The sequence below is a fragment of the Leucopleurus acutus genome, assembly GCF_964270905.1.
Source record: "Leucopleurus acutus genome assembly, chromosome: X".
Classification (NCBI taxonomy): Eukaryota; Metazoa; Chordata; class Mammalia; order Artiodactyla; family Delphinidae; genus Leucopleurus; species Leucopleurus acutus.
The window spans coordinates 86431859-86453580 of record NC_139148.1 but is presented as its reverse complement, the minus strand read 5'-3'; positions in this window follow the sequence as shown (position 1 = coordinate 86453580).

Below are 21722 nucleotides of genomic sequence, written 5' to 3'. Positions count from 1 at the left end.
TTTTTATATACATTATGTGAGGCTACATCCACTTTTCATTAAAATGGGTTTGTCACAATGTTGATTCTTCCAATCCAAGAACATGATATATCTCTCCATCTATTTGTATCATCTTTAATTTTTTTCATCAGTGTCTCATAATTTTCTGCATTCAAGTCTTTTTTCTCCTTAGGTAGGTTTATTCCTAGATATTTTATTCTTTTTGTTGCAATGGTAAATGGGAGTGTTTTCTTGATTTCACTTTCAGATTTTTCATCATTAGTGTATAGGAATGCCAGAGATTTCTGAGCATCAATTTTGTATCCTGTTACTTTACCAAATTCATTGATTAGCTCTAGTAGTTTTCTGGTAGCAAATTTAGGATTCTCTATGTATAGTATCATGTAATCTGCAAACAGTGACAGCTTTACTTCTTCTTTTCCGATTTGGATTCCTTTTTTTACCTTTTCTTCTCTGATTTCTGTGGCTAACACTTCCAAAACTATGTTGAATAAGAGTGGTGAGAGTGGGCAATCTTGTCTTGTTCCTGATCTTAGTGGAAATGTCTTCAGTTTTTCACCATTGAGGACGATATTGGCAGTGGGTTTGTCATATATGGCCTTTATTTTGTTGAGGAACGTTCCCTCAATGCCTACTTTCTGGAGGGTTTTTATCATAAATGAGTGTTGAATTTTGTCAGAAGCTTTCTCTGCATCTATTGAGATGACCATATGGTTTTTCTCGTTCAAATTGTTAATATGGTGTATCACATTGATTGATTTGCGTATATTGAAGAATCCTTGCATTCCTGGAATAAACCCCACTTGATCATGGTGTATGATCCTTTTAATGTGCTGTTGGATTCTGTTTGCCCATATTTTGTTGAGGATTTTTGCATCTATGTTCATCAGTGATATTGGCCTGTAGTTTTCTTTCTTTGTGACATCCTTTTCTGGTTTTGGTATCAAGGTGATGGTGGCCTCGTAGAATGAGTTTGGGAGTGTTTCTCCCTCTGCTATATTATAGAAGAGTTTGAGAAGGATAGGTGTTAGCTCTTCTCTAAATATTTGATAGAATTCACCTGCGAAGCCAGCTGGTCCTGGGCTTTTGTTTGTTGGAAGATTTCAAATCACAGTTTCAATTTCAGGGCTTGTGATTGCTCTGTTCATATTTCCTATTTCTTCCTGATTCAGTCTTGGCAGTTTGGGTATTTCTAAGAATTTGTCCATTTCTTCCAGGATGTCCATTTTATTGGCATAGAGTTGGTTGTAGTAATATCTCATGATCTTTGGTATTTCTGCAGTGTCAGCTGTTACTTCTCCTTTTTCATTTCTAATTATATTGATTTCAGTCTTCTCCCTTATTGTCTTGATTAGTCTTGTTAATGGTTTATCAATTTTGTTTGTGTTCTCAAAGAACCAGCTTTTAGTCATTGTGAAAATGACTCTACTACCCAAAGCAATCTACACATTCAATGCAATCCCTATCAAACTACAACTGGCATTTTTCACAGAACTAGAACAAAAAATTTCACAATTTGTATGGAAACACAAAAGACCCCGAAGAGCCAAAGCAATTTTGAGAATGAAAAATGGATCTGGAGGAATCAAGCTCCCTGACTGCAGACTATACTACAAAGCTACAGTAATCAAGACAGTATGGTACTGGCACAAAAACAGAAATATAGATCAATGGAAGAGTATAAAAAGCCCAGAGATAAACCCACACACAAATGGTCACCTTATCTTTGATAAAGGAGGCAGGAATATACAGTGGAGAAAGGACAGCCTCTTCAACAATTGGTGCTGGGAAAAGTGGACAGGTACATGTAAAAATATGAGATTAGAACACTCCCTAACACCATACACAAAAATAAGCTCAAAATGGATTAAAGAGCTAAATGTTAGGCCAGAAACTATCAAACTCTTAGAGGAAGACATAGGCAAAACACTCTATGACACAAATGACAGCAAGAACCTTTTTTACCCACCTCCCAGAGAAATGGAAATAAAAACAAAAATAAACAAATAGGACCTAATGAAACGTCAAAGCTTTTGCACAGCAAAGGAAACCATAAACAAGACCAAAAGACAACCCTCAGAATAGGAGAAAATATTTGTGAATGAAGCAACTGACAAAGGATTAATCTCCAAAATTTACAAACAACTCATGCAGTTCAATAGCAAAAAACAAACAACCCAATCCAAAAATGGGCAGAAGACCTAAATAGACATTTCTCCAAAGAAGATATACAGATTGCCAACAAACACATGAAAGAATGCTCAACATCATTAATCATTAGATAAATGAAAATCAAAACTACAATGAGATATCATCTTGCACTGGTCAGAATGGCCATCATCAAAAAATCTAGGTGCAATAAATGCTTGAGAGGGTGTGGAGAAAAGGGGACACTCTTGCACTGCTGGTGGGAATGTGAATTGGTCCAGCCAATACAGAGAACAGTATGGAGGTTCCTTAAAAAACTAAAAATAGAATTACCATATGACTCAGCAATCCCAGTACTGGGCAAATACCCTGAGAAAACCATAATTCAAAAAGAGTCATGTACAAAAATGTTCATTGCAACTCTATTTACAATAGCCAGGAGATGGAAACAACCTAAGTTTCCATCATTGGATGAATGGATAAAGAAGATGTGGCACATATATACAGTTGAATATTACTCAACCATAAAAAGCAACGAAATTGGGTTATTTGTAGTGAGGTGGATGGACCTAGAGTCTGTCATACAGAGTGAAGTAAGTCAGAAAGAGAAAGAGAAATACCATATGGTAACACATATATATGGAATCTAAGGAAAAAAATATGTTATGAAGAACCTAGGGGTAAGACAGGAATAAACATACAGACCTACTAGTGAATGGACTTGAGGATATGGGGAGGGGGAAGCGTAAGCTGTGACAAAGTGAGAGAGTGGCATGGACATATATACACTACCAAACATAAAATAGATAGCTAGTGGGAAGCAGCTACATAGCACAGAGAGATCATCTCTGTGCTTTGTGACCACCTAGAGGAGTGGGATAGGGAGGGTGGGAGGGAGGGAGACACAAGAGGGAAGAGATATGGGAACATATGCATGTGGATAACTGATTCACTTTATTATAAAGCAGAAACTAAGACACCATTGTAAAGCAAATATATTCCAATTAAGATGTTAAAAAAATGTAATTTTTATCTTGTCTAATGATTAACTATTTGGGGAAAGGTGAGGGAGGCTATCTAATCTGTGCATTTCTACCATGTACTATTTTATTTATATATTTTAATATTTTAATAAAATATATCATATGATAACATATGTACATATGTTATCCATTTATGTACAGTTTAAAGAATATTGATAGAAAGCAACCTAAGTGTCCATTGACAGATGAATGGATAAAGAAGATGTGGCACATATATACAATGGAATATTAGCCTAAAAAGAAATGAAACTGAGTTATTTGTAGTGTGGTGGATGGACCTAGATTCTGTCATACAGAGTGAAGTAAGTCAGAAAGAGAAAAACAAATATCATATGCTAACACATGTATATGGAATCTTAAAAGAAAAAAAATGGTCATGAAAACCCTAGGGGCAGTCTGGGCATAGAGACACAGACCTACTAGAGAATGGACTTGAGGATACAAGGAGGGGGAAGGGTAAGCTGGGACAAAGTGAAAGAGTGTCATAGACATATATACACTATCAAATATAAAATTGATAGTTAGTGGGAAGTAGCCACATAGCACAGGGAGATCAGCTCGGTGCTTTGTAACCACCTAGAGGGGTGGGATAGGGAGGGTGGGAGGGAGGGAGGTGCAAGAGGGAGGAGATATGGGGATATATGTATATATATAGCTGATTCACTTTGTTATAAAGCAGAAAATAACACACCATTGTAAAGCAATTATACTCCAATAATGATGTTAAAAAATAAAATAATAAAAGATTAAAGAAAAAAGAATATTGATAGAGTCAGAAGAGAAGAAGTTGGAGTAGAAAACCTTCAGCTCACCTCCTCCCATGAGAACAACAAAATCACAACTAACTGCTGAACAACCATCAATAAAAAATACTGGAAAGTACCAAAAAACACATTGTACATCCAAAGACAAGGAAGAAATCACAACGAGATGGTAGGAGGGGTGCACTTGAGATATAATCAAATCCCATACCCCCTGGTAGGCAACTTGCAAACTGAAGAATAATTATATCACAGAAATTCTCCCATGGGAGTGAGAATTCTGAGCCTGGTATAAGGGTCTCCAGCCTGGGGATCTGACATTAGGAGGAGGAAACCCCAGAGCATTTGGCTTTGAAGGCCAGTGGATCTTCATTACAGAAAATCCTCAGGACTGGGAGAAACAAAGCCTCCACCCTTGGAGGGCACATGCAAGGTCCCACACACACCAGGTCTCAGCACAAAAGCAGTGACTCCATAGGAGCCTGGGCCAGACATACCTGCTGGTCTTAAAGGGTATCCTGGGGAGGTGGGGAGTGATTGTGGCTCTCTCTTGGGACATAAAAGCTGGTGGTGAAAATATCCAAGAGTACTCATCTGACGACTGACATCTTGCTTGGGACTTAGCACTAAGACCTGGCCCCACCCAACAGCCTCTAAGCTCCAGTGCTGGGATGCCTCAGGCCAAACCAACAAAAGGGTGCCTAAAGTCTTTCTGAGACCACAGCCACCAACCGCCCTGCCCACCAGAGGGCCAAGACCCAACTTCACCCGCCAATGGGCAGGTACAAAACCCTCCCACCAGGAAGCCTGCACAAGCATCTAGACCAGGCTTACGCAGCAGGGGGCAGACACCAGAAGGAAGGAAACTATGGTCCTGCAGTCTGCAGAACTGAGTCTGAAAACACATCAGAACCTACCCTGGGACCAATAGGTCCCTGGCACTTTGGAAATGACAAGGAGTGTACTGCTGGGACTTATAGGACATCACCAGCAGAAGACCACTTCTCCAAGTTCAAGAAGTGTAACTAAACTATTACATACATAAAAATACAAATAGAAATTTAAACAAAATGGGATAGCAGAGGAATATGTTCCAGATGAAGGAACAAGATAAAACTCCAGAAGAACAATGAACTGAAGTGGAGATAGGCAATCGACCTGAGAGAGAATTCTGAGTAATGATCATAAGCATGAATCAAGAACTCAGGAAAAGAATGGAGGCACAGAGTGAGATGTTACAAAAAGTTTTTAACAAAGAATTAGTTGAAGAATTCTTCAAATGGAGTTGAATACAATAACTAAAAAGAAAAATACACTGGAAGAAATCAATAGCAGAATAAATGAGACAGAAGAACGGATAAGTGAGCTAGAAGACAGAATGGTTGAAATCACTGCCTCAGAACAGAATAGAGAAAAAAATGAAAAGAAATAAGGACACTTTAAGAAACCTCTGTGACAACATCAAATGCACCAAGATTCACATTATAGGGGTCCCAGAAGGAGAAGAGAGAGAGAAAGAGCATGAGAAGGTATTTGAAGAGATAATAGCAAAAAATTTCCTAACATGGGAAAAGAAGCAGTCACCCAAACCCAGGAAGTACAGAGAGTATCATACAGGCTCTACCCAAGGAGCAACATGCTGAGACACATAGTAATCAAATAAGCAAAAATTAAAGATAAAATATTAAAAGCAGTGAGAGAAAAGCAATAAACAAAACATTGGGAATGCCCATAATGTTATCAGCTGATTTTTTAGCAGAAACTCTGCAGGCCAGAAGGGAGTGGCACAATATATTTAAAGTAATGAAAGGGAAAAACCTACAAGCAAGAATACTCTACTCAGCAAGGCTCTTGTTCAGATTTGATGGAGAAATCAAAAGCTTTACAGACAAACAAAAGCAAAAACAATTCAGCACCACCAAACCATTTTTATAACAACTGCTTAAGGAAATTCTCTAGGCAGGAAAGAAAAGCCCACAGTTATAAACAAGGAAATTACAAAGTGGGAAAGCTCACACATAAAGGCAAACATACAGTAAATGTAGAAATCTATCCACACACAAGTACAATATCTAAACCAATAATCATAACAGGAGGAGAGTACAAATGCAGGATGTTTGAAATGTATTTGAAATTAAGAGATCAGCAACTTTAAAAAGTCATGCATATACATAGATGTTATATCAAGCCTCATGGTAACCACAAACCAAAAATCTGTAATAGGTATAAACAGAAATGCGAAAAAGGGATCCATACACAAAACTAAAGAAAGTAATCAAATCAGAAGAGAAGAGAACAAAGGAGAAAAGGAAGAAAAAAGGCCTACAAAAACAAATCCAAAACAATTAAGAAAATGGCAGTGAGAATGTACATATTGATAATTACCTTAAATGTAAATGGATTAAATGCTCCAACCAAAAGGCATAGGCTGGCTAAATGGATGCAAGAACAGGACCCATTTATATGCTATCTACAAGAGACACACTTCAGACCTAGAAACACTTAAAGACTGAAAGTACAGGAATGGGAAAAGATATTCCATGCAAATGGAAATCAAAAGAAAGCTGGGGTAGCAATACTGATATCACACAAAATAAGCTTTAAAATAAAGACTGCTACAAGAGACAAAGAAGGCATACTACATAACGATCAAAGGATCAATCTGAGAAGACATAACAATTGTAAATATACATGCACCCAACATAGGAGCACCTCAGTATAAGGCAAATACTAACAGACCTAAAATGAGAAATTGACAGTAACACAATAATACTGGGAAACTTTATCACCCCACTTAAATCAATGGACAGATCATCCAAATACAAAATTAATAAAGAAGCACAGACCTTAAATGAAACATTAGAACCAAAGGACTTAATCTATATTTATAGAGAATTCCATCCTAAAGCAGCAAAGTAAACACTCTTTTAAAGTGCACATGGAACATTCTCCAGGATACATTACATGATGGGCCACAAAGCAAGCCTTGGTAAATTTAAGAAAATTGGAACTGTATCAAGCATCTTTTCTGACAAAAAAACGCTATGAGATTAGAAATCAACTACAAGAATAAAACTGCTAAAAAACACAAACACGTGGAGGCTAAACAATAAACTACTAAGCAACCAATGGATCACTGAAGAAGTCAAAGAAGATATAAAAAGCTACCTAGAGACAAACAAAAATGAAAAAAAACGATGATCCACAACCTATGGGATGCCATGAAAACAGTTCTACGAAGAAAGTATATGGTGATAACAACTTCCATCAGGAAACAAGAAAAATATCAATTAAACAACCTAACATTACACTTAAAGCAACTAAAGAAAGAAGAACAAACAAAACCCAAAGTTAGTAAAAGGAAAGAAATCATAAAGATCCAGACAAAAATAAATGAAATAGAGACTAAAGAAATAAAAAAAAATCAACAAAACTAAAGGCTGGTTATTTGAAAAGATAAACAAAATTGATAAACCTTTAGCCAGACTTATCAAGAAAAAAGGGGAGAGGCCCTAAATCAATAAAATTAGAAAGGAAAAAGGAGCAATTACAACCAACAACCCAGAAATACAAAGGATCATAAGAGATTACTACAAGCAAATATACACCAACAAAATGGACAACCTAGAAGAAATGGACAAATTCTTAGGAAGGTACAATCTCCCAAGACTGAACAAGGAAGAAATAGAAAATATGATTAGACCAATTACAAGTACTGAATCTGTGATTAAAATCTTCCAACAACAACAACAAAACTCCAGGACCAGAAGTCTACACAGGTGAATTCTATCAAACATTTAGAGAAGATTTAAGACCTACCCTTCTGAAATTATTCCAAAAAAATTGCAGGGGAAGGAACACTTCCAACCTCATTCTACAAGGCCACCATCATCCTGATACCAAACCAGAAAATGATACCACAAAAAAAGAAAATTACAGGCCAAAGTCACTGATGAACATACATGCAAAAATCCTCAACAAAATGCTAGCAAACCGGATACAACAATACATTAAAAAGATCATACACAATGATCATGTGGGATTTATCCAAGGGATGCAAGGATTTTTCAATATCTGCAAATCAGTGTATATCAATAGACACAGAAAAAGTTTTTGACAAAATTCAACACACATTTATGATAAAAACTCTCCAGAAAGTAGACATACAGGGAACCTACCTCAACATAACAAAGGCCATATATGACAAACCCACAGCCAACATCGTTCTCAATGGTGGAAAACTGAAACCATTTCCTCTGAGATCAGGAACAAGACAAGGTTTCCCACCCTCACCACTATTATTCTACACAGTTTTGGAAGTCTTAGCCACAGCCATCAGAGAAGAAAAAGAAATAAAAGGAATCTAAATTGGAAAAGAAGAAGTAAAACTGCCACTGTTTGCAGATGACATGATACTATACGTAGAAAATTCTAAAGATGCTACCACAAAATTACTAGAGCTCATCAATGAATTCAGTGAAGTTGCAGGATACAAAATTAATACACAGAAATCTTTTGAATTCCTATACACTCGCAACAAAAGATCAGAAAGATAAATTAAGGAAATAATCAGTTACCATTGCATCAAAAAAATAAAATACCTAGGAATAAACCTACCTAAGGAGGCAAAAGACCTGTCCTCTGAAAACTATAAGACATTGATGAAAGAAATAAAAAATGACACAAACAAATGGAAAGATTTACCATGTTCTTGGAGTGGAAGTATCAATATTGTGAAAATGACTATACTACCCAAGACAATACACAGATTCAATACAATCCCTATCAAACTACCAAGGGCATTTTTCACAGAACTAGAAAAAAAAAACCTTAGAATTTGCATGGAGACACAAAAGACACCAAATAGCCAAAACAATCTAGAGAAAGAAAAACAGAGCTGGAGGAATCAGGCTTCCTGACTTCAGACTATACTACAAAGCTACAGTCATCAAAGTAGTATGATACTGGAACAAATACAGAAATATAGATCAATGTAACAGGATAGAACACCCAGAAATAAACGCATACACCTATGGTCAATTAATCTACAACAAAGAAGGCAAGACTATATAATGGAGAAGAGACAGTCTAAGTGGTGCTGGGAAAACTGGACAGCTACGTTTAAAAGAATAAATTTAGAACACTCTCTAACAACATACACAAAAATAAACTCAAAATGGATTAAAGACCTTAATGTAAGACCAGACACTATAAAACTCCTGGAAGAAAACATAGGCAGAACACTCTTTGACATAAATAGCAGCAACATCATTTGGATCCATCTACTAGAGTAATGGAAATAAAAATGAAAATTAACAAATGGGACCTAATTAAACTTAAATGCTTTTGCACTGCAAAGGAAAACATAAACAAAACAACCAGACAACCTATAGAATGGAAGAAAATATTTGCAAATGATGCGACTCACAGGGATTAATCTTCAAAATATACAAAGAGCTCATACAGCTCAATATCAAAAAAAAAAAACAATTAAATAATGGGCAGGGGTTCTAAAAAGATTTTTCTCCAAAGAAAACATACAGATGGTCAAAAGACACATGAAAAGATGCTCAACATTGCTAATTATTGGAGAAATGCAAATCAATACTATAATGAGGTATCACCTCAAACAAGTCAGAATGGCAGTCATCAAAAAGTTTACAAATAATAAATGCTGAAGAGAGTGTGGAGGAAAAGGAATCCACCTATGCTTTTGGTGGCAATGTAAGTTGATACAGCTGCTATGGAAACAGTATGGAGGCTCCTTGAAAACCATAGAACTACCATATGATCCTACAATCCCACTCCTGGGCATATATCTGGAGAAAAACATAATTTGAAAAGATACATGCACCGCAATGTTCATAGCAGCACTATTTACAATAGCCAGGACATGGAAGCAACCTAAATGTCCATCAGCAGAAGAATGGATAAAGAAGATGTGGTATATATAAAACAGAATATTACTCAGCCATTAAAAGGAACGATATTGTGCCATTTGCAGAGACATGGATGGACCTAGAGACTGTCATACAGAATGAAGTAAGTCAGAAAAAGAAAAACAAATATTGTATAATATCACTTATCTGTGGATTCTAGAAAAATGATAGAGATGAACTTATTTGCAAAGCAGAAATGGAGACACAGATGTAGAGAACGTGTGTACAGATACCAAAGTGGGAAGGGGGGGTGGGATGAATTGGGAGATTGGGGTTGACATCTATACACTACTATGTATAAAATAGATAACTAATGAGAGCCTACTGCATAGCACAGGGAACCTTACTCAGTGCTCTGTGGTGACCTAAATGGAAAAGAAGTCAGAAGAAAAGGGGATATATGTATACGTATGGCTAACTAACTTTGCTGTACTGCAGAAAAGAACACAACACTGTAAAGCAACTGTATTGTTTATTGAGTACCTACCATATGCCAAGTGCTAAGTATATAGTGGTGAGTGAAACAGACATAAACACTACACTTAAGGAGCTTATAGTCAAGTGGGAGAGTCAGACAATAAATAGGTAGCAACAACATAGAAAAGAAAAACAAAAGGAAAGATACATGCATCCCATTGTTCATAGCAATAGCCAAGACGTGGAAACAACCTAAGTGTCCATCAACAGAAGAATGGGTAAAGAAGATAAGGTATATATGTGTGTGTGTGTGTGTGTGTGTGTGTTTGTGTGTGTGTGTATTTGTATATTTATATATGTAAGTATATATACACACAATGGACTATTACTCAGACAAAATACAGAGTGGAATAATGTTATTTGCAGCAACATGGATGGACCTAGAGATTATCATAATAAGTGAAGTAAGTCAGGCAGAGAAAGACAAATATCATATGATACCTCTTATATGTGGAATCTAAAAAAAGAATATAAATGAACTTATTTACAAAACAGAAGTAGACTCACAGACATAGAAAACAAATTTATGGTTACCAAAACAGAGGGGTGGAAATGAGTAAATTAGGAGTTTGGGATTAAAATATACACATTACTATATATAAAATATTAACCAACAAGCATCTACTGTATAGTACAGGGAATTATACTCAATATCTTGTAATAACCTATAAAGAAAAATAATGTAAAAAAAGAAATATATATATGTATGTATATATATGTGTACGTACACATATAAATATAAATATATATATATATATAACTGAATCACTTTACAGTATGCCTGCCTGAAACTAACACAACATTGTAAATCAACTATGTTTCAATAAAAATTTTAAAAATTAATTAATTAAAAAATATTGTTAAGGTAAAAACCACTCAGTCAGTTAAAGTAAATTAAAAACTATTGAAACCTCCTATACATTCATGTTTAATCACATCTCTTTCTTTTGAATTCAAGGAAATCACTATCCTGAATTTTATGCTTATAGTTTTCTTCTTTTCTATATAGTTTTGCCACATTTACATGTGTCTCTGTCCGTAATAAAATGTTATGTAGTTTGTCTGTATTTGAACTTTATACAATGAAAATGTGCAGTTTATATTATTTTATGGTTAGCTGCTTTTGCTAAACTTTATCTTATAACATTCATCCATGCTGTTATTGTTTTTTCTTCTCTGAAAATTCTGTTCATGTCTGTTTCCCAATTTTCTGTTTTGTTGTTTGCCTGTTCTTATTGATTTGAAGGATTACTATAGTAATACATATAAATCATATGATAATATATATATATAAACATATAAATTATGATTATATGTACATAATATATATTATTACTGTATAAATTATATGTGATTCTAATATATATTTATTATATATATGATTCTAATAATTACTAATCATATGATTTACAAATAAATCTTCCAGTTTGTGGTTCCTTTCTCTCTTCCTTTTTGTTAATTTTTTAGTGAATGAAAGTTTTATTTTTAATTGAAATTATCAGTCTATTTCTTTACAGATTTTGTGGAATTTTTTGTTCTTGTTTTTAAATTCTCCTATACTTCTTTTTAAAGTTCAATAGTTTTGGCTTTATATTTAAGTTCTTAAAGTATCTGGAATTAATTTTGTATACGATGTGAAATATATTTCTCTTTTATTTATGTTTCCAATATGATTTATCACTTGTCCCAGAAAACTTACTTAAAATACAGCATTTTTTTGAAAAGGGCTCATAGGGAGTAGTGAATTTTGTATTGTGGTCCAGCAGTAATCCACATTTATACAAACAGAGGCACTAATTTTTTTTAAGCATTACTTAACATACATGTAATGAACTCTATTTTATCTTCTATTTTTAATAAATATTTTGTCGAGATGACAGATTCACATGCAGTTTTAAAATTTAATATGGATAGATTTCATGTACACTTTACTCAATTTCCTCCAATAACTTTTTCCATATATTTTTGTTTGTTTGTGACCCTCAAAATTTGTTTAATGTAATTGAGTGGTGACTCAATTTTGAAAAATGCTTTTTCTGTTAACATGTAGAGCCAGATTTGTCATATAAAGCTTCCATATATCCATGCATGCATATATTTTTGAACAGTGTACCCTTTCCAATTATGTATTGGACTGTAACTGCACCCTCTACATTACGGTAGATTTATAATGATTAATGATAGGTCATTGTCATCCAACTTATTTCTTCTTTAAAGTTGACTTAGCTATCCTGGGTCCTGTGTTCTTCCATATAAATTATAGGATCACTGTGAAGTTTCATTAATAAACCACATTGAAGCCATGGATCAATTGTGAAAGAATTTACATCTTTATTAAGTTGAGCTTTCCTATGTATGAATATGATGTATGTCTCTATTAATTTTTAGACAACTTTTAATAAAGAATCATTACCACATGAATTTTTATAGTATAATTTTATTATATTTATTTCTAAATACTCCATTATTATTGTTATTTTATTATTACAATGATAGCTTTAACGATAACATTTTATAGCAGTTGATAATATATATAAATGTAATTATTCATATTTATGCATAATAACTGATAATTTTATTAATATTGACAATTTGTAGATTTTGCTACTTTTCATGTAAGCAATCAAATATATTGCAACTGATGACAATTTGTTTTTTCCTTTCTAATCTATATATTTTAGTGGGGTTTTTGTTTAACATTTTGTGCATTGGCTAGGACTTGCAGTAAAATATTGAGTAGAAATGTTAATATTAGAACTTCTTGTTTTGATCTTGATAATAAAGGGAATAACGTTTCACCATTTTTTGTTCTAGGTTTGCTTGGTATAGATATTTTTATTAGTTAAAGATATTCCCTTCTATTCCTACCCTGAAAATATTTTCTTATGACCAGTTGTTGAATTTTATCATTTTTCCTCATTTATTGACATATTCATGTTATTTTCTCCTTTAATCTTGTAATGTATTAGAATGTATTAATATCTTGACATCTTGATTAATAGATTTTTCTAACATTAAACCAACTTTTTCTTCTGTGAATAAATCTAACATGGTCATTATATACTATCTTTATTACATTGTTGGTTTTGTTTGGCTAATATTCTAAGACTTTTCCATCTATGTTAATAATTAAATGGGCTTTTCATACTATATTTTCTTTGATATAAAGTTTCTTTTAGATTATAAAAGTTCTTATGGAATATTCCCTGTTATTCCATTTTGGAAGAGCTTATCTAATATTATAATTATTTGTTTAATGTTTGATAGAACTTGCTCATGAAGATATCTGACTCTGGGGTTTTTATTGTGGGAAGATCTTTAACTTTTATTTTTTGTAACTGATTCCAAGGCTATTCCAGTTTTTTACTTATTTGCACAGGGTGGGATTTTTAGTCTATTTAATCTATCCTGTTATTAGAAAAAACAAATCATTTCCCTAACTAAAGAGTTGTGCTTTCTCTTCCCCATGGAGAATCACTGACCTAGTACATATACTTGTATCATTATAAATAAGTCCATCCTTACATTTATACTGAGGAAATTGAAACTTTAAAAATCTAAGTTAACATTTTTATGGTCAAGTAGAAGGTGCAGGAGTAGAGCATGTGTTTCTTGACTTTCAATCTATTGTTCTATATCTTAGTGATTATTTAATGCAGTGCTTATTTGATGAAGACGATTTCTCATTAGCTATCTTCAGTTACAAAATGTAAAGGAGTTGTGCAGATTGGGAGGATATTTTAGCTCAATGAAATCTAACAGAGAAAAAGATGAAAGCTCTCAGACAACAACCAGATATAATTCCCCAGTAGGGGCCAGGATCCAGGGAGTTATTGGACAATTGCAGATAAAGAATCCAGGGGGAAAAAAGAACAATTGGGGAACACAATTTATAATTAAGGACAGCTATACTAAATGATTACAGAAAATCTGGACAGATTTGATGGGAGAAAGGTAGAAAGAAGAGTGTAATATAGTATAAAGGAATTATTGAGTTGCAAATTTATTTCAGGTGGGAATTTAGTTATAACCTGTGCCCTAAGGGAACAAGCCTATGAAATTTAATTAATTAGGACTTAAAAGAAATGTACATAAAAAAGGAGACATGTTAAAGGGGAGTGAGACAGGACGATAGGTCAAGTTCAGACTTGGGTTAGACATTGGTCTAATGGGATAATATCTCTTGGGTACTATTATCCAACTCTAGAAGGTGAAGGTGAACATGATTTGTTTGAAGAGATGATAGTTTTGACAGGCCTAACTTTTATTTATTTCATATCTCTCACTGTGTGAGACCCCACAAGATGAAATCTAGAAGAATATGTTAGCAAAAAAATGTCTGAGTCAGAAATCAAATGGAAAACAAAAAGAAAGAAAACATCCAAATCCACTAAACAGTACCAACCCTACAGGGATGAAAAGGCACTAAACTAAAGAAGCATGTTAAACTGAGTCTTCTTGAAAGGCATAAAGAAACAACAGAGTGGAATAAAACTTTAGAGGCATATTCTAACCCTGAAAGAAAAAAAAAAGGAAATAGCAGATATAAACGCTACTTGTATCTTGGAAGATTCAAAGGCAGAGGAAAAACATTGATGTAAGGAGTACATGAGAGGGTTATTATTCAATACTAGTTCCCTTAGGGGATAAACTTCAGAAGTGTCAAAATCAGTTCCACTTTAGAAATCTGCAGATGCTGATACTCCAACAGCAATAAATATTGGGATAAGCATGAACTTTTCTTTAAGATAAATATTTCACAAGACTAGGTACTTCCTTAACATGATACAGTGGGAGAAACTACTGTGACGTAGGACTGAAAATCCTGGTTCTGAGGAGATAGTGAAGGCTATGTCACTAGGCTAAGACCACCCTCAGTGTAGCGCTGGAGTGCCAGAGATGTGGGACCAAAGCAAAAATGGAAATAAAAAAGCCTGAAATCTACAAAAGTGAATACAGTGTTAAAATTAGGCTTGGTAACTCTCACCATTTCAAATATATAAATTTTGCCAGATGTCACAAATACCTTAACTGACATTCAGAAAATAAACAATATACTGAGATGAATATTCTCTTCCTGATAAAGTCCAAACTTACCTCTGTGGGAAATTTCTCCTCAGTGTTTTGAGCTTCACTGGTCATGGGCTCTGATAAACTGGCATCTGAGCATTCTGACTTGCTGGCATCCTGGAAGAGTTTAAACCAAAATTATTTTTCTTGGTCATTGCCCTCCCCCCTCTGATACCACAGAGCCTCAGCTATGGAGAATCTGTATTCTTAATGAAACATAGTACATTATAAAGTTGGTAATACAAATTCTGAGGTGTTGAAGGATCTACATTCATCCCATTTAGAGAATTCCAGAACCCCATTCTGGGTTTACTTCCTTGTGAACAAAATCTGCTCTCAAAGAGCAAGCTTTCTGCCCTACTGCCCCATGCCTAAGTGTAAAATGGCCTACTCCTGAAGGTAAAGCAAATTTATATATGCCACAGTCTGAACTATCAGCTTAAACAGTAATAGGGACCATATTTTGATTTCCCACTTTTTCACTCCTTGGCTATCTTTTAATTGAGTTTACAGTTTGGGCAGGGAGATGGCTGTTATATATAGGACTCTCTTAAACCACAACAATAGGTAAATTTTGTCAGCATTTGCTATTAAAATATCAGCTAACTCAAAGAGGATAAAACATTCCCTCATTTCATTAATTCAAAAAATACATACACATACTCTTTTTGTTTTAGACAATATTAAAATATGCTTATTTGAAATAGTACAGAATTAGAAGTCAAAGACCCTGACTTTTATTTCCACAGCTGTCACTAACTGACTTGTGTAAATCAGCTAACCTCTATAGACTTGAATTTCTACAACTTTCTTTCTTTTTAATTTGTATTGGGGTATAGCTGCTTTATAAAGTTGTGTTAGTTGCTACTGTACAGCAAAGTGAATCAGTTATGTGTATACATATATCCCCTATTTTTTAGATTTAGTTCCCATTTAGGTCACCACAGAGCATTGAGTAGGGTTCCCTGTAGTATACAGTAGGTTCTCATTAGTTACCTATTTTATACATAGTAGTGTATATATGTCAATCCCAATTAGGTTACCACAAAGCATTGAGTAGGATTCCCTATGCTATACAGTAGGCTCTCATTTGTTACCTGTTTTATACATAGTAGTATATATGTCAATCCCAATCTCCCAGTTCATCCCACCCTCCCTTCCCCCCTTGGTATCCATAAGTTTGTTCTCTACATCTACTGTTCTCTACATCTATTGTCTCTATTTCTGCCTTGCAAATAAGTTCACCTATACTATTTTTCTAGATTCCACATATAAGTGATATTATACGATATTTGTTTTTCTCTTTCTGACTTATTTCACTCTGTATGACAGTCTCTAGGTCCATCCATGTCTCTGCAAATGGCACTATTTGTTCCCTTTTATGGCTGAGTAGTATTCCATTGTATATATGTACCACATCTTCTTTATTCATTCCTATATTGATGGAAATTTGGAATGCTTCCATGTCCTGAGTATTGTAAATAGTGTGGCAATGAACATTGGGGTACATGTGTCTTTTTGAATTATGGTTTTCTCCAGTTATATGCCCAGGGGAACAGTATGGAGGTTCCTTAAACTTCTACAACTTTAAAATGAGGGTTTTAGATTAAATGATTCCCATGATTTATCTATAGCAGATAACTCATAATAGCCTAAAACTAGAACTTACACAAATGTCCATTAACAGTAGAATGGATAAATAAATATTGGTACATGACTTTTGGTGAATGTAAGGATGCATTCCTGTTGGCTATATATCTTGGAGTGGAATTGATGACTCAGAGTGTATACATATATCCATCTTAGTAGATATTGTCAAAACTTTCTTGAAGTACTTGACTATACCAATATATTCTCTTACCAGCAATAATATATCGGGATATAAGTTATTAGTATCCTTGACAACATTTAGTATTTCTTTTTATTTTAGTTATTCAGGTGGTGTGCAATGGTATTTCAATGTAATATTGATTTGAACACTTCTAAAATATATTTATTGGCCATAAAACCTTTGTTTTAAAATTTTATTTCTTATGATTCTAGCATAGTAGACTCAGCTAATTAGAAACTTTATCAGGTAAAAATACATAGATAGTCTTGATATAGCAAAAGAATAGAATGTATCTACTGAAATATGTAACTGAAGTCAAAAAGAGTTAAGGAAAATCATCAGGTGCTAGAAGCAAAGAGAAAAAGTAAAACCAAAATGGTAATCTCATGAACTTTCTCTGATCTTGAAGAACTCAGATCAATAGCCATTGATCTGAGTAATCAAACTCAGAGGCTCTAACATTAAGGTCTTGGGTTTTACATCATGTATGGACAGAAAATTAAGCATTAACTTTGAGAGCTGAGAGGTTGGATCTGATTCCACAGCACAAAACTATAAATCTTGAAGGATTATAAACTCAGTGAAATGGAGACTTAGAAAATTCTTCCCACTGATCAAGGGAGAATGCAAAAATACTTGCTTTACCTAATATTCTGGGTGGGAAAGTGTGTGATGCTCTGAGAAACTAAAACCACAGAATGAACTAAACACAGGCTTAGAGACTGAATTTACACTTTTAACAAGGTTAGGGAATCACCAAAATTAAAAACAAAACAAAACAAAAAACATAGAGCTAAATCCCTGGCCTAAGTTACCCCTAGGCCACGTGGAAGAAGCAACACTCAATTCCCATGAGATTTCTATAAGAAAAATATTCCTGCTAAAGATGAGATCAAAACAAACAAAAACTTACAAAACTCACACAGCAATGATATATCTTCAGGAGAGTCAGCAGTCACAAAAAATAGTATAAACACAAGAACATGAGATATAAGACAATCTGAAAGAAACTACTAATATTTTAATAATTAAATAAATTTTTAAATAATAGAAATTACAGAGGAAATCAATTATGAACAGAAAACTGCCAGATTTGAAAAAAATACTACATAACATGTTTAACTATGAAACTCACTGGGCAGGCTAAGTAGTAAACAAGTCAAAGCTGAATAGAGAATTACTGAACCAGAAGGTAGATAAAAGGAAGCTACCCAGAATGTCTCATAGTTTAATGAAAATATTGAAAATATAATAGAGGTTTTAGAGACATGAAGGGTAGATTGGGAAACTATGCTATAACTAAAAGTTCTAGGATAGATAAGCTACAATGGGTGAAAGATAGGAGGATGCATATCAGAGTTAGTCCTAAAAGGAATATAGTATTTGGGCTGAACTTGAAAGTATGGTTTATCTTTAATTTTTAAGATAAAACACAAAAGTTAAAAAATTGTAGTTAATCACAAAAAGATTCAGAAATTTATTAATCACTTATACCAAGATAGGAGAGAAAATGGCCTGAATGAAACTTGATCAATCTAATAGGATTCATGGAATAGGAAAAATACAATAAAAATAATAGCATGGAAAATAAAAAAGACAAAATCAGATTGTAAAAATAAATCAAAATATATTATTAATAAATGCACATAAATGGATTTATACAGGCAGATAAGAGACAATGATTATCAGATGGATAAAGAAATAATATCCAGTTATATGTTGCTTGTAAAAGACACTTTGAACCTTACAGATAGGGAAAGGTTGAAAACAAATGGATAGAAAAAGATGTATCAGGCATATACTAAAAAAATAAATCTGATTTAGCTATGTTAATATCAGATAAAATAAGCTTAATGGCAAAATCATTATTAGAGATAAAAGAGGATTATTATGAAATGATAAATGGATACATTTTCTTCAAATATATAATAGTTTTAAACTTATATGTCTCTCATGCCATAGCTTCAAAATAAAGACACAAAATTTGACAAAGCTATAAGGAGAAATTGACACATCCACTATTGTAATAAAATATTCTAACACTTCTCTCAGTAATGAAATGATCAAGTAACTTAAAAATATTGTAAGTATCTACCAAATTTTAACCACAGTTTTAAAGAATTTTATCTAATAATTATTCATAGACTACTGTATACTATAACTAGGAAATATATGTTTTCAAATATATATGGAACTTTTGTAAATATTGACCACATATTAGCCCACAAAATAAGTATCAACAAATAACAAATATCTTATATTCACTGACCATAATACATTCATATTCAAAATCAAAAATATATATAACCAAGTTACCTCTATCCATTTGAAGAGAAAAATACTTCTAAATAATTGATGGGTCAAAGGAGATATAATAAGAGAAATTAGAAAAAAAGTATAGCTTTAGAACAGTAAAAATAATTCATATCAAAATGTATAGAAACTAAAATTTTACTTAGAAGAAAATGGAAAACCTTAAATGCATGCAAAAGATAGTTTTAAGATTAAAGTGTTAATCACTCAGTTTGAGAATTTAGAAAAATAACATCAAGATAAACTGAAAGAAAGAAAAAGAAACAAAGGGATAAAAAAACAGACGTTCATAAAGTGATTAATAAAACTTAAAAAATGGAAATAATAGAGTATCAATAATGAAAAACTGTAAATATTTGAAAGTAGTAATAAAATAGACAAATTAAAAAAAATGTATCGAGGGAAAAGAGTTCACTAAATAATAATGTAAAAATATATAAATGACACAGATACAGATAAATTGCATGTTTAAAAACAATTAGAGGATACTATGAGAATTATTTGCCAATATATTTAAAAATACACCTGAAGTGTATAAATTAATAAAATAATATATATTTTAAAATAATCAAGAAAAAATAGGAACTAAATGAACCTATAAAGGAATAATCAGAATCTTCCTGAACAAAAACCTCAAGGTCCATCAGATTGTCAATAACATATAATTCCTGTCTTCTATACATATTTCTAAAGAACATAAAAGAGAAGGAACACTTTACAACTCATTTACTAATCTATTATAACCTATAGATAAAAACAAAAAAAAAGTATGAAAAAGAAGATAGACCAATCTATGACAATGGATGCAAAAATCCTAATAAAATATGAATAATCCAGCTCCATTAAGATATTTAAAAATATATGTTGACTAAATTGGGTTTAACTCAGAAGTATAGGAAATTTTGAATATTAAAATAAGTGTTATTGTAAGTCTTCCAATTTCAATATGGCACACTGGGTGGACAGAGGACACTCCTGGTGTAGAACATCTACAATTTCTGGAAGAAATATATAAAATTCTTTTTTGGATACATGGATGGACTGGTAGGAAAGGAAAATGAATCTGTGGAAACTAGAAACAGTGAGAAAATATAAATTTGGAGAGGAAAGGAAGCACTGGAGCAGGCATTTGTCTTTTGTTTTCTGAAACATAAAATTTAGGTTAAAATGAACCATTCTATGTGGCTTCAGAAAAACTGCATCTATTGATATTAACATATGTAGAATAAATAATACACTATTTTTAAAGAAATATGAGGGTATTAAAAGTATAACAAATAAATAAGTCAGAATATAAAACAACCAGGCAAATTTGAAGAACAAACTAGAACTCCAGAAATATAAACATGTTAAAGAAGTTCAACAGCTGATTAAGCACAGAAAGAGTAAAAGAGCTACCAGATAGATATGAGCATTATGAGGGAATGCAGTAGAAAGAAAAAGTTATGGAAATTATGAAAAAGAGATTAATGGACACAAAAGATAGAGTGAAAAGGTCCATCATAAATCTAATTTGAGAAGCAGTTGATAGAGAAATTAAGAAAAGGCAATATTTGGAAGATAACTGACAATTTCTCAGAATTGATGAGAGACATGAATCATCAGTTTCAAAGTTTCAAGAAGGCTAATGGATTTCAAGAAGGATAAATAGAAAGAAATCCATGATTTGACATTCTACAGCAAAAATTCAGAACACCAAAGACAATAATAAAGCAGCCAAGAAGAAAAGAAAGATTAGCTATAAAAGAAGGACAATTAGATTGTCAGCTGACTTCTCAACAGCAGCTATGGAAGATTCTTATTTAGAGAGCCAAGAAAGTATGTAGTTGTCACTTAGAATTGAATATCTAAGCAAAACAATATTTCAAAAATTATAGCAGAATAAACATATATTCATACAATCATAAACTACCAACAGTTTCTTACTAAGGGAACTTCTGAAGGTTGTTCTTCAGGATGAAAAAAAATAATCCCAAAAAGAAGGTCAGGGATACAAGAAACGATTGTAAGAGATTACTAAACATGAGGATAAAATTAAAGTTTACCATATAAAACAATTGTAAACAAATGTATTCAAAAGCATTTTCTGGAGTTAAATACAACCCTCAAATCTCACTGGCTTATAGCACAAAATATATTT